The 14,468-nt window shown below is 34.0% G+C and overlaps 1 protein-coding gene across 1 annotated transcript in view; it reads left to right on the forward strand.

Annotated features, from left to right (window-relative positions):
• The first annotated feature begins 6,659 nt into the window (after window positions 1-6,659).
• LOC136027295 (protein trachealess-like) overlaps window positions 6,660-14,468 on the forward strand; it is a 166,898-nt gene continuing 159,089 nt past the window's right edge. Inside the window, exon 1 of the mRNA XM_065704399.1 lies at window positions 6,660-6,841. The gene's annotated coding sequence lies outside the window, so the exon portion shown is untranslated. The remainder of the gene's footprint in view (window positions 6,842-14,468) is intronic.

The following is a 14,468-nucleotide window of genomic DNA, read 5'->3' on the forward strand; positions in this document are numbered from 1 at the left end:
TTATATATGATAAAAAAACAAAAACAAAACAAACAATATGTATAATTAAGCGTGCACAGATGATAATGGCAATAAGGCTATATCTAAAATTATGATTTCCAAATTATGTTTGAGTAATCTCGGGCCCCGGATATATCAACAGTTGACCTCAGTTGGCCATTATTAAGTGAATTGCAGTCACCCTGTGTTAGCCAAATAGAAGTTGCACCCTAGAAGTAGAGGTAAGTTTATAAACAACTAAGAAATCAGTTTAATTCAGCGAACTTTGCCGGAATGGAGTTAAACACTTTCGTTGATGAATTCGTAACATCCCCAAATAATGTAAAGGAGTAAATGTTGTTTTCACAACATTTTGTTGTGAACATTTTTCACAACTATTCAATGCTTTACAACTTCCCCATTTAAAAAATCATAATTTTATTTAAAATTAATGATTTAGGCCTCTTAAAAAAACAATTGAAAAGACTAACACATTAGAAACGTGTTAGAGAACCAAGTTTCACAGGTTGAAGCGGCCATTCACTCTGAATATGAAAATTCTCAATTTTAATGTGAATGCCCATATTTTCTCCATTATGTTCGATATTTGTGTAGCGAATTCAAAATTTATCTATTATTTAAAAAAGCTTAATTCCACGTGAAAACACTGGAGAACATACGCGCACCTGTTTGTGACTGATGAATAATATGTTCAACTCCATTCTGTTGCCCCTCCCCCGCCAACGAGGAGGTGCCGCTGATGGTGATCCTAATTTCATTTCAATTTCCAAATTAAAATTTGAAATGGAATGAATTAAGATGCACCGGGGGATTATTACAGAAATATCCTGTGGGAAAATGAAATTTTCCTCGGAGTGGGAGATGGGTTTAACAAACCCAAGTTTCACAGGTTGACGCGGCCGTTCACTCTGAATATGAAAATTCTAATATAGTAATAATAATTAGTATTATTATTACTATTATTGTGACAATAACTACAATATTACAAGTTTCTACAAGTTTCTTCGATTGCCAAGCAACTAAAGCTCATGGAGAATAGAGCTCCTCAGGAAGTTTAATTCACTCCAACATTATTTATGTAAACTGGATAAAAAAAAGCAGTTGAAATAAAGTGAGATATGTTTTCGATAATTTTTTTTTTCGGGTTGAATGATACCAAAATTAAGACTATTGCTATTTGTTTGAGTTAAACCTAAAACTAATTTAGATTGACCATACTATAGCTCAAAATAGGCCGAAATATCACACCAGACATCCAAAATCCCAAGTTTAACGCAAGTCAAACCCCAAAAGCATAAGAAAGCATCAACAAGTCAAAGCATGAAACTTGACAAATCCTATTTTTTCTGACAACACATCTACGAAAGGCTAAGAAATGTAGCTCATAAGCCCAAAATAGCGATCTTAATGTCCCAAATCCTAAATTTAACGCAAGGCAAAGTCAAACCACGAACAACTAGACAAACCATCTCACATAACAAGCTCGAGACAGCAATACCTACAAAGGCAAAGAAACTTAGCTCAGAATGGGCCAAAATAACAGAGTAAACATTTCAAATCCTAAATTTAACACAAGTCAAACCAAGTAACGTAAGAAAGTATTAATAAGCCAAAGTATGAAAAACAGAAACCAATAAATTTGACCAAAGCCATCTACGAAAACCTAAAGAAAAATAGCTCATAAAAGCCTAAATCATAACTTCCAAACAAGTAAAACCGGAAATATCAAACTAAACATCCCATATCTTAAGTTTCAGGAACCATGGAACTACAAAAGCCCAAGAAACTCAAACCTTTTTCTAAAAAAAAAATGCTCGCCTTTTCAGAGTGCTTACAACCCCTAGTAGGATCAAATAAACAGCAATTAATGGATTTTGGTCCAAAAAACCTAAATGAAGGGTTCAAGTCCTTATGTAGTGGAGGAAGGGACCTTATATGGGTATATAGACTCAGATGATTGTTCCTTAGAAATATAATAATGAAATTGGGCATGTTATACCCTCCTCATTGCGTTCACACTTTCCAAGACTCCTCTCATGCCGTCCATCATCCCCTATCCATTTAACTGATATTAAAAAAATGGAAATCTGAGAAGGAAAATAAAAACGCAAAAAAGGACCATGTATTTCTCTACGCGATGTTGCTGTATTCCTCATAGACACAAGAAAAAGTACCCAACTGTCCACATGCACCCGACAAAACATTAGAATCACGAAAAAGTTAAAAGTAATATAAGACTTGAAATAAAAAAAAACACATTAAAATCTTGAAATTACATTAAAAACACGCATTTATAATTAAGAGAATTCTAAAGTGCCGAATATTTAATATTGGGGGAGGGGGAGAAGCACCAAGTCCATAAGACTTTTCCAAAACTAAAACTTAGCTTTTCAAGCATCCCATAATGTTCCTATTACATAAACGCAACACGGTAATATCGCCCCTTCCACTCACATAACTAGTATTATCACTAGCTAAGAATTTAAAAGTGAATAATAATAAAAAAAAAAAAAAAAATAGGGCGAAGAGGTTTTTCAGGGTAAAGGAGCATATCATAAAATTTTCGGTTAAATAAATATATAATGACATTAAAATGTAAGTATTTTCTGCCTTATAAGGCACTTTTTTCTATATGGGTGTTAAATTTGAAAATAAAATTGGAGTTGAAAATAAGAATACAAAGATGAATAAAAGGAGACATTTTGCCTACTATTGGGGAAGAAACAAGATATCATTAATCTAATAAGTAAAAAGAAAAAGACTACCTACCTTTTTTTTGGGGGGGGGTGTCCAATTAGTGAAATAATTTCAAATTCTCTCACTCTCAAGAATTTCAAAAAGAATGAAAAAATTGGAGAGAGGGAATTTTACTGGGCAGCAAAATGCATCATAAAATTCTAGATGAATAAGTATCAACGAACATTAAAATATGAGTATTCTTTGAACAAAAAAAAAAAAAAAAACACAGTTTCTGGAGCCTTTGTCTAGAATAATGGCCTAATTACTACTGATTTTTGAATGGCCAAAATAAGTCGCAAATCTGAAAAATTCAGTGTTAGAGATTAGACTTCAAAAGGAAAACAGAGTTAAAAATGAGAATTTTCCAAAAGAAAACTCTTCCAAAAAGTAGGCCTGAAGCTCTTTTTTTCTAGCACCCTACATTTTTTTTTTATTATTTATTTTTTTTTACATGAACACAAGCAGGTAATATTTCGCTCCTACTCACGTGAATTATAATTAAATAAATAAGAATTTGAATTTGTATAAAAAATGGGGTAAGGGGATTTTTTGGGGGAAGGGAGCATAGACTACAATTCCAGCAGAAGAAATGTTAAAGGACATTAATATGTCAGTTTTATTGGCTGAAAAGCGCAATTTTCTCCGTACGTGCTTTTTTATGCGATAAAATAAAAATCAATTTTCTGAACAAGCATAAACAACATATCATATGCTGAAGTGGTAATTTTACACCACCAACAATTCTTATCAAAGGGAAACAAGAAATGTTTCACTCGGTGCCGGTTCTGATCTCTCTTCTGCTCGAGGCAAAATTTTGATTAACCCTCACCCCCTCCCCTTTGTTTCCCAAAAGTTTTCAGGCCAAATTAAAAAAAACTCTCTTTATTAACAAAATTTGAATTAAAAATATCCCAAAAACTTTAGGTTTCATTAAATTCGGTTCATTCACTTTTATTTTCAAGGAATGGTGATGAAATTATGGGAAAACGAAAATTTCGGATTCAACACTCTACTTTAGCCTATTATCAACAAAATTAAAATTTTAAAAATTATAAAATGATTATAACTGTTGGATTAATTATAAGAATTTTCGCACCCCTAAAATTTTCGCCTCTGGGGAATGCCTCCTCTGGCCACTAAAACCGCCTCTGGTTTCACTGCACCTGTCAGCTGAGTTTGGTATAAGTACGTGAACACGATGGCTTTAATGCAGGTTTCAGGTGGGCTAACAAGTGGGAATAGCCAATATGCTAGAAAGTGATGGACGCGACTCTTTCCTATAGCCGATGTGGTCGCAAATGACTCATTTTGTAGCAGTTTGTTGTTGGAAGTGACCTTTGTTTGGCATTTCATATAACCCAAGGTTTAATTAAATTAGGTCCCACCTTTCTACTTAAATGAAAGACAAAACAAACAGAAATTCAAATAAAAAAAAAAAATAAAAAATCATGTTAAACATATTGATGAAAGATACAACTACAGATTAATAAATGAATCCTAAAACGAACAGAAATTAAAATGATTGAGCCAACCAAACTTAGAACGAACAGAAATGACTGCAAACAGAAGTGGCGCTGCTTTCCTTTAAGTTTTGTGAAACCCATAGCTTCATTTTCACCTTAGTGAAAACAAAATGTATTTTAAATAAGTAATTATAACTCTGAGAGACTTAAAACTACTGAGATTGCAAGGAATTAATGTCAATATTATTAACCAGTTAGTAGTCTGCTTTCATTAGTTCTTTCCAGTGAATCTTTATCAGTATTTTTTTTTTGCTTATTTTATTAATTAAAACCACATTCCTCAGATTATATACTGTTTTCAATAAAAATAAAATGGTACTAAAGCAGTTTAGAGAGTTTGGGAGTGAGAATGAGTAGTAACACTACTCCTTCCCTCTACAAAAGCTAAATTTGATAACAGTAGACACATAAGAAGAATTGGCTGTTTATACTAATTCCAAATACGTGAAGCCCAGTAAGCTTAATATTACCCATCAAAAGCAACGAACCTGCGAAAATTTGCCTGATTTTCAAAAAGGGAGTAAATGCCCCCCAAAAAGTCAAGTGATCTTATCGAAAATCACATCTTCAGATTCAGAATATCAGAGAATCAAATTTTAGAGGTTTCAAGCTCCTATCTACGAAATGTGGAATTTTTTCAGGGGTGATCGTGTACAACCAATGGTTCTAGAATGTCGGAAGACAGCTCATTTGAACAGATATCAAAGGTTCTAGTAGCATTTTTAAGTGACCAAAAAGATTGGAGAACAACTAGCCCCCCTCCCACGCTCATTTTTCCCCAAAGATATCTGACAAAATTTTAATATAGCCGTTTAATTTAGCATAGTTAAAAGGTGATGACATGGCCCTCCATAGTCCCTGGGGAAAGTTCTGAAGTTACGCAATTTGCCCCATGTAGTATTTGTTATTGGGAAATATATGGAGGGGTAATTTTCTGCAGGAAGTGGGAATTTTCCACGGGAATAATTTTCCGTGGGGAAGAAAGTTTCTGGGGGAGTTTTCCAGGAGATATACTACACGGGGGGTGGTGGAATTTCCTGGCATGATCAGAAAAACAGTAAGAAATTAAGTAAAAAACCAGTTTTTTTCAACTGAAAATAAGGAGCAACAATAAACAAAAGGAACAAAAAATATTCTGCATATGAAGGGGTTATCCCTCCTTCAATCTCGCTTTTGCACAAAAGTTTGGCTTTCTGTCCTGATTCTTTAGGAAAGGCTACTCAAACACAAGGGCCCTTGATTATGAATGAGAAACATTTTTAAACAGCTTTAAGATTTTAGCGTAAAAAGTGAGAGTCGAGGAAGGGGCAATCCCCTCATGTAAAGAACTATTTCTCTTCGTTTTAAGTTTTAATGTTCCTCCTTACTTTCAGTTGAAAAGTTTTTTTTTTTTAATTTAGTTTTGGTCAAGATCCTATTAATGACAAAATTCTATAAAGTCGAAAGGAGAAAAAACTATCGCCAATGCATCTACAATCCAAATCAGGTCCAACCCAACCCTTATCAGAAAAATCTACTTTTTATGTTTATTTTAAATAACTAGAACTCGTTAGTTTCAAATGGTCCACCAAAAGTGTTGGTTACATTTACGCTCATCACATTTATTTATTGTGTACTCACTAGATCTTGATCAGTGTCGTCAACTCACGGAAATACTGTCACGGAGTAAGTTGTTAGTGGTAGTAGCAGTAGTAGTAATATATTGGGATATTCCACTTCTTGTTGTTTATTTAATTTTCTCTAACGGCCTATTATTCCCATAAAAATGCAATAGACTATGATATAAGAGGCGCATCAGTTCACTAAAAAGTAGTGGGGGGGGGGCAACAAGTATTTTTTTCAAAATCTGCGGGGGAAAGGCTAAGTTTATTGTTTTTCAGTATCTCCAATGGAAATACTAGCAAAGGAATTTCTGAAACAAAATACCAAAAAATATACTTTTCAAAACGGAGGAGGCAATTGCTCTCTCCCCTGAAAGTGGCTCCTCTTATTATAAAAACAATTTTAATAATCCTATTTCAGTTAACTAGAAGTAGGTTGCAGTGGGAGATCCAGGAACGCCAAGGAGACTCCATCCCTCTCCCTAAGATTTTTCTGGTGCCCTCATTCCTTGTTTTCCGCTCTTCTTTTAAAATGAATTTGTTAATTTGGTCAATTATTGGCGCTCTTGTCACATTGGACCCCCCTAAGGTTTTGCTTATTGGCGCCCTTGTTATATTGCCCCCTCCCCCAAAAAATTGCTCTACATCCGCCCCTGGTAGATTACTCCTCAATACTAATTTATAACTATCGTAGAATCCACGGAGCTGCAATTCCTGGTACCAATCAGTTTTCATAAGTTTCTTCGGATCCTCCGCAAAAAGGATACAAATACAACAATTAGATCCGTCAATTTCTGTGTTGAGAGATCAGCTACCGGGACCGCCTCTTTCAACAAGTGGTTTGAAGACCTCCCACTGAAGAATTATCTTCAGAAGTAGTGAAACACTTCTAAGTCATCTTTAGACACAGGATGTTAGAGTGCATAAGAAATACGGTGTGTTGATCGAGTTAATGGATGTTTATACCAAGTTCTTTGGGTAAGAATTTTTTTCTGAATATTTGCAACAATTAGTGTAACTTTCGTTCTTTAAAACTGTGATAATGATGCTGCAAATTTTAGGGAAAGTCCTCTTCCAACTAGTAGTACATATATCATTTTTTGCAAGATAAAGCCAGCTATACACCTTTAGTCCTGTCATTATTTTTGCTGCCATGGGGTATATATTTCTCTAAATAAATGATGACAATTGTCATATTTTAAGCCGTAGAATTATCCATGTCGACATTAAAACGTCATCCTAATCAGGTACGTAAATATAAGTTTTTTTACAGGGGAGGGGCAATAATGAGAACAATTTTACTTCATAATTTGAATAAAAAGGGCCCAGAAGAAGTGGTTATAGACCCCTAAACCCTCTCTTCAATAAGTCCCAAATTTGAATTACTAAGGTAAGAAAAAAGATAATTCTTTACCGTTTTGTTCTTATAAAACAGCAAATGACCTATACCCCTCCCTGATATACCTCATCCTAGTTACTTGCTTTTGATCCAATATCCGTTTCAAACTTCTAAAAAACAACTTGAATTCTAGTTTTTTATAGAGGGTTTTGTAAGGGCCTTCGCTATCTTTTGCCAACATTTATGTGTCTTTCTCACTTTTGCCCTGTTTACTCACTCCCATTTTTTAAGCGTAGAGACACGAGGAGCGAAAAACTATTTTCGGAGAGAAAAATTCGAAAAAAAGTGCGTTATAGTCTTCCACAAAATAAATTTGGTTTTGTTGAGTGAGCAAGCAAGGTAGTAAAATTGATAACTAACTAACAGAAACCAATATTATATCGTGGCTCATATAAGAGATTCTAATTCTCGCGATAAATATAAATTGTTTTGAAACTTTGTAAAAATGAAATTTAGGAGCATATTAGTTGAAGTGTAGGCTAAGAAAAAAACATATAACATAATCTTATTTGTATGAGGGCAAACTTGAAAGGAAATATCTCTAAAAGCACTAGCAAGTAACGATCTTAATTTGGCTGCAATCTGTTCTTTAAAACTGTCCGCTCTAACGTCCTTGTCAAATTAAGTATTCCAACCTACAATAGGTCGAGACCCCCTCCTCTTCAGACATGATGAAGGTCATGGAAACCTTAGCTCTTAAACTATCTAAAACAATTGTTTCTTATTTCTGATTCATAACCCAAAATCATAAGTGTCCTTTGACCGCTCACCTTCATTTGTACATCAATCAAATCTCCTTTTCTGAAACGATGTACTATTAGGTGCTTAGGGTGACCACTGCAAGTTTTACAATAATTATCATTTCACCGGCTCGATTGAATATTTGTTTAAAATGAATATACTTAAAATGTGTCTAAATCCAACATTTAAGGTAAGCAGAATTATTTTTAACATATACAGCTTTTTCTTATTGTTAATGCTTTAATATCAATACGAGTAAGTATTTGAAGGCTGCCTATGCACAATATATCAAAATTAATAAGCTTGGTAAAGAACAAATTGGAAAGAACAAATTGTTGAAAGATTGCCTTGTCTTTTTCGACACTTTTTAATCGGATTCTATGAAAGGTTAACGTGCTTTTGCAAATACAAGTGATACGCTGCGTCAAAAATAGAAAGAGTAAAAATTAAACTGAACAGAGAGGGATATCACTTTCTTGAATCTCTGACTCGTAAAGTTTGAGCAGTTACCGTCGTTTTGAAACTTTGAAAAAAACAAAGTTTCTGATATTTTCGTTTAGATCAATCAAATATTTTGTTTTGTGTATATCTAAAAACCTATTGGTACTTGTGTATTATTCAGAACACACTCGATAAGTGAAGTTAGGTTCTTTCGTGAAACAAACAACAATGCAGGTACATTTTATGTTAAAATCCGGTTTCATAGCCACAAAGACAAAACTCAATTTAGTTTGCTAGGCATAGTGATAGAAGATAGTGCTTGACCATGGATTTTGAAATGAAGATTTGGGATTTGCCAAAGAAGGAAACAGAGGCAATTATATTTTTCCAGTATAAGGGGCTGTTGCCCACAACAAAACAGTGCGTCAATGGACATAACATGACTTGACTATATATAACATATATATGACTATGTGTTGACTATATATAACAGTGTGTCAATGGACACCACATGACTATATATTTGCACATTAGGTGGGTGGGGTGCATTGTACCAAATACCTAACTTCTAACCACCTCTATATATAAACTATCTAATTAAAATGTACCTGCATCTTAGTTTGTTTCACGAAAGAACCCAACTTCACTTATTGAGTTTGTTCTGACTAATACACAAATACCAAAATATTTATAGCTACCAACTGGGATTTAATTATATGATAGTAAGCTTTCAGTAAAGGATAAGCAACGAATTGAACTCTTTACTTGTATTTGAAAACGCTTCGTTTTCTTACTTTTAATTAATTTTTTTTTTTAATTTTTAATGTAACTAGGAAATTTTTTTCCTCCCACAAAGAGATAAGTTATCATTTTTCATGGGGACCAATCCTTAAGTCTCAAACCTAATGCGTAATTTTTGCTTTAGTAAAAACAGGTAACAATCTCATCAATGCATTTCTTATATAATGTTTCATGTCAGGAACTTCAACAAGAAATACGACTCATTAGTTATTTTTTTTTATAACTGGAAAAAATGACTCCCTCCGATCAAAAATTCTGGATAGGGCCTTAATATATATATATATATATATATATATATATATATATATATATATATATATATATATATATATATATATATATATATATATATATATATATATATATATATAATATAATATATATTGAAATGTAATACATCAGTAAAAATCTGCAACTACTATTTGGGAATAACTGCTACGTTCTAAATAATTTTTCAGTAAATCGAAAGTTAAATTTTCAAACAGTTCGTAGTAACGAACTGTAGTAAGGAGCGACCCGGCTCAATAGTAACCAAAAGTCTAAAAAATGGAATTTTGATATCAATAGCTACATCAAAAGAATCGCATTTTAATGCTGATTTTAAATATACAAGTTTAATCATGTTTAGTCTTACACATCAAAAGTTACCTGAGAAAATTTGCTTTATTTTAGAAAATAGGAAGATACAACCCCTAAAAGTCATGGAATCTTAACGAAAATCACACCATCAGATTCAGCGTATCAGAGAATCCTTTTGTAGAATTTTCAAGCTCCTATCTACAAAAATGTGGAATTTTGTATTTTTTGCCAGAAGCCAGATCACGGATGCGTGTTTATTTGTTTGTTTTTTTTGTTTTGTTTTTTTTCCCCAGGGGTGATCGTATCGACCCAGTGGTCCTAGAATCTTGCGAGAGGGCTCATTCTAACGGAAATGAAAAGTTCTAGTGCCCTTTTTAAGTGACCAAAAAATTGGAGGACACCTAGGCCCCCTCCCACGCAAATTATTTTCCCAAAGTCACCAAATCAAAATTCTGAGACAGTCATTCTATTCAGCATAGTCAAAAAACCTTATAACTATGTCTGTGGGGACGACTTGCTCCCCCACAGTCCCCGTGGGAGGGGCCACTAGCTACAAACTTTGACCAGTGCTTACATATAGTAATGGTTATTTGGAAGTGTACAGACGTTTTCAGGGGGATTTTTAGGTTGTGGGGGGGGTTGATAAGAAGGGGATATGTTAGAGGAACTTCCCTTGGAGGGAAGGAATTTTGATTTTGAAATTAGAAAATTTTCTAGCATTATTTAAAAAAAAATAATGAAAAAATAAATATGAAAAAGTTTTTTTCAACTGAAAGTAAGTAGAAGCATTAAAGCTTAAAACGAACAGAAATTATTACGCATATGATGGGCTCACCCCCTCCTAATATCTCGCTCTTTACGCTAAATTATTTTTAAGTAATTTCAACTATTTATTCTACGGCTTTTGTGATTCAGGGGTCATTCTTAAGAAATTGGGAAAAATTTAAGCTTTAGTGTAAAGAGCCAGGTACTGACGAGGGGGTGAACCCCTTCATACACGTAATAAAAGCAAGAGAATACAGAAGTTCGTTACGTAAGCTAATTTGTTAGTTACGTATATCTTTTACTAATAAAAAAATTCGTAAAAAATTAAAGTTCTAGTTGCCTTTAAGTAACCGAAAAATCGGAGGGCAACTAGGCCTCCTCCCCCGCTCCTTTTTTTCTCAAAATCATTCTATCAAAACTATGAGAAAGCCACTTAGACAAAAAAATAAATATGCAAATTTTGTTTTAATTATTCATCTGCGGGGAGCCAAAATCAAAACATGCATTGATTCAAAAACGTCAGAAATTTAATAAAAAAAACAAGTTTTTTTCTAACGGGAACTAAGGAGCAACATTAAAACTTAAAACGAACAGAAATTAGTTCGTATATGAAAAGGGCTGCTTCCTCATCAACGCCCCGCTCTTTACGCTAAAGTTTTTTACTGTTTTAAAAAATTAGAGTTAAGAGAAAGAGTCAAACTTTAGCGTAAAGAGCGGGGCGTTGATGAGGGAGCAGCCCCTTTCATATACGAACTAATTTCTGTTCGTTTTAAGTTTTAATGTTGCTCCTTACTTTCCGTTAAAAAAACTTGTTTTTTTATTTAATTTTTTAAAAGACAGAGGGTTAAAGTAATTTATGGGTTTCGATTTTAAAGTCACTCCGTATGAAAACCCAGACTTATAAAATCTGTATTTAATGTGTTAGTGAAATAAGCAAATTAAAGACTGCAGAATCGTGTGCTTAAGACCAAATTACACCACCCACAAGGAGCGTATCTTTAGAAACTGGAAGATCCCCATAAAGTTTTTAATATTATGAAACAATGGTCTATTAAATTATTTGTGATCTAATGATATTTTGGTCCAACTGTAGCCTACAGTGCCGCTTCGGAGTACAAAATGGATTTAGCACTGCTTTATTTAGGCTTAAGTTCTTTTTTTGTTACAAAAAATGTATAAGCATTTAAAAATTTTGTTTATTGTTTTAGAAAATTTCGCTTAAGCTAGAAGTGTCCTTATGGTCTATTCCTGTGATTACCAGCTTGGGGTGCAGGCTCCGTTTGGATGAGAAGGACGTCACATTCATCTGCATTTCAAAAGCAAAAAAGATATACGATAGCATTGCAATGACGACATACATTGTATAAAAGATGTTGTTTTCAGGACAATATTTTTCATTAGTATAAAATGTGCATAGAGGATGACCCGAGAAACGAATAATTTATTGACCTTTTAAGCCCCCTTGAGGTGGATCCACGTAGAACTTCGAATAAAAAAATTTAGATGTCACGAGGGGGGCATGAGGATTTTTAAAATTGGCTTGGTGCAGCCTCAAATTGGCGGGTGCAGACTCCGTTTGGATGAGAAGGACGTCACATTCATCTGCATTTCAAAAGCAAAAAAGATATATGATAGCATTGCAATGACGACATACACTGTATAAAAGATGTTGTTTTCAGGACAATATTTTTCATTAGTATAAAATGTGCATAGAGGATGACCCGAGAAACGACTAATTTATTGGCCTTTTAAGCCCCCTTGAGGTGGATCCAAGTAGAACTTCGAATAACAAAATTTAGATGTCACGAGGGGGGACATGAGGATTTTAAAGATTGGCTTGGTGGGGCATGGCTGAAAATTGGTTGGGACCCATTGGTCTATTCAAACGAGGTTTTGTCGTAGTTATATTCGTGCCTAGGCTCCAGCCATGCATAATAAAAAAAAAAAAAAAAAAAAAATCAGCGGTCCGACTTTTTCAAAATTCAGGCAAATTTTCTCCTGCTCGTAGGTTTTGATGGATAACATTAAACTTAATGAATTCTATATATTTGGAATCAAACAGTTCGTGGTAACGAACTGTAGTAAGGAGCGACCCGGCTCAATAGTAAACGTAACTCTAAAAAACGGAATTTTGATGCTAAAAGATACATCAAAAGAATCGAATTTTTATGCTGATTCTAGATATATAAGTTTCATCTAATTTAATCTTTGTCATCAAAAGTTGACAAAATTTGCCTTATTTTGGAAAATAGGGAGAAACACCCCCTAAAAGTCATAGAATCTTAACGAAAATCACACCATCGTGTTCAGCGTATCAAGTGAACCCTATTGCAAAAATTTCAAGCTCCTATCTACAAAAACGTGGAATTTCGTATTTTTTGCCAGAAGACAGATTACGGGTGCGTGTTTATTTGTTTTTTTTATTTTTATTTTTTTTCCCAGGGGTCATCGTATCGACCAAGTGGTCCTAGAATCTCGCAAGAGGGCTCATTCTAACGGAAATGAAAAGTTCTAGTGCCCTTTTTAAGTGACCAAAAAATTGGAGGGCACCTAGCCCCCCTCCCGCGCTCATTTTCTCCCAAAGTCAACGGATCCAAATTTTGAGATAGCCATTTTGTTCCGCATAGTCGAAAACCATATTAACTATGTCTTGGGAATGACTCACTCCCCCATGGTTATTGGGAAGTGTACAGACGTTTTCAGGGGGATTTTTTTTGGTTTGGGGTGGGGTTGAGGGGAGGAGGCTATGTGGGAGGATCTTCTCTTGGAGGAACATGTAATGGGGGAAGAGAAATTCAATGCAAAGGGCGCGGGATTTTCTAGCATTACTATACACGAAAAAGTTTTTCAACTGAAAGTAAAGAGTAGCATTAAAACTTAAAACTAACAGAGATTATTACGCATATGAGGGGTTCTAAAAATACTTTAGCATAAAGAGCGAGGTATTTAGGAGGAGATAAATACCTTGCTCTTTATGCTAAGTGTTTTTAGTAATTTCAACTACTTATTCCACGGCCTTTCTGATTCAGGGGTCATTCTTAAAGAATTGGGACAAAACTTAAGATTTAGTGTAAAAGGCGAGGTATTAACGAGGGGACAAACCCCCTCATATACATAATAAAAAATATAAGAGCATAAAAGTTTGTTACGCAAGTTAATTCTTAAGTTACGTATATTTTTTACTAATAAAACCTTTCGTTAAAAATTAAAAGTTCTAGTTGCCTTTTTAAGTAACTGAAAAATTTGAGGGCAACTAGGCTTCCTTCCCCACCCCCTATTTCTCAAAATCGTCTGATCAAAACTAAGAGAAAGCCGTTTAGCCAAAAAAAATTAATATGCAAATTTCATTTTCCTAATTAATGTGCGGAGAGCCAAAATCAAAAATGCATTAATTCAAAAACGTTCAGAAATTAAATAAAAAAAACTAGTTTTTTAAACTGAAAGTAAGGAGCGATATTAAAACTTAAAACGGACAGAAATTACTCCGTATATGAAATGGGTTGTCCCCTCCGCAATCCCTTGCTCTTTACGCTAAAGTTTGATTCTTTGTCACAATTCTACTTTTTAAAACAATTAAAAACTTTAGCGTAAAGAGCAAGGGATTGCGGAGGGGACAACCCATTTCATATACGGAGTAATTTCTGTCCGTTTTAAGTTTTAATATCGCTCCTTACTTTCAGTTTAAAAAACTAGTTTTTTTTATTTAATCAGCATAATAAAGCCAATTTTCTTGTGGATGAATTATTACCAAAATACCACTTTTAGAGTTTTGGTCACTTTCGTTGCCATCAACTGTTTGATGAAGAAGTCTTAGGTCGTGTCGTAGGGTTATCGCTTCTCATGGATGAAGATTTCTTAACCTTAGGCGCAACTACAGGT

The sequence above is a fragment of the Artemia franciscana genome, chromosome 5 (assembly GCF_032884065.1).
Source record: "Artemia franciscana chromosome 5, ASM3288406v1, whole genome shotgun sequence".
NCBI classification, from domain to species: Eukaryota; Metazoa; Arthropoda; class Branchiopoda; order Anostraca; family Artemiidae; genus Artemia; species Artemia franciscana.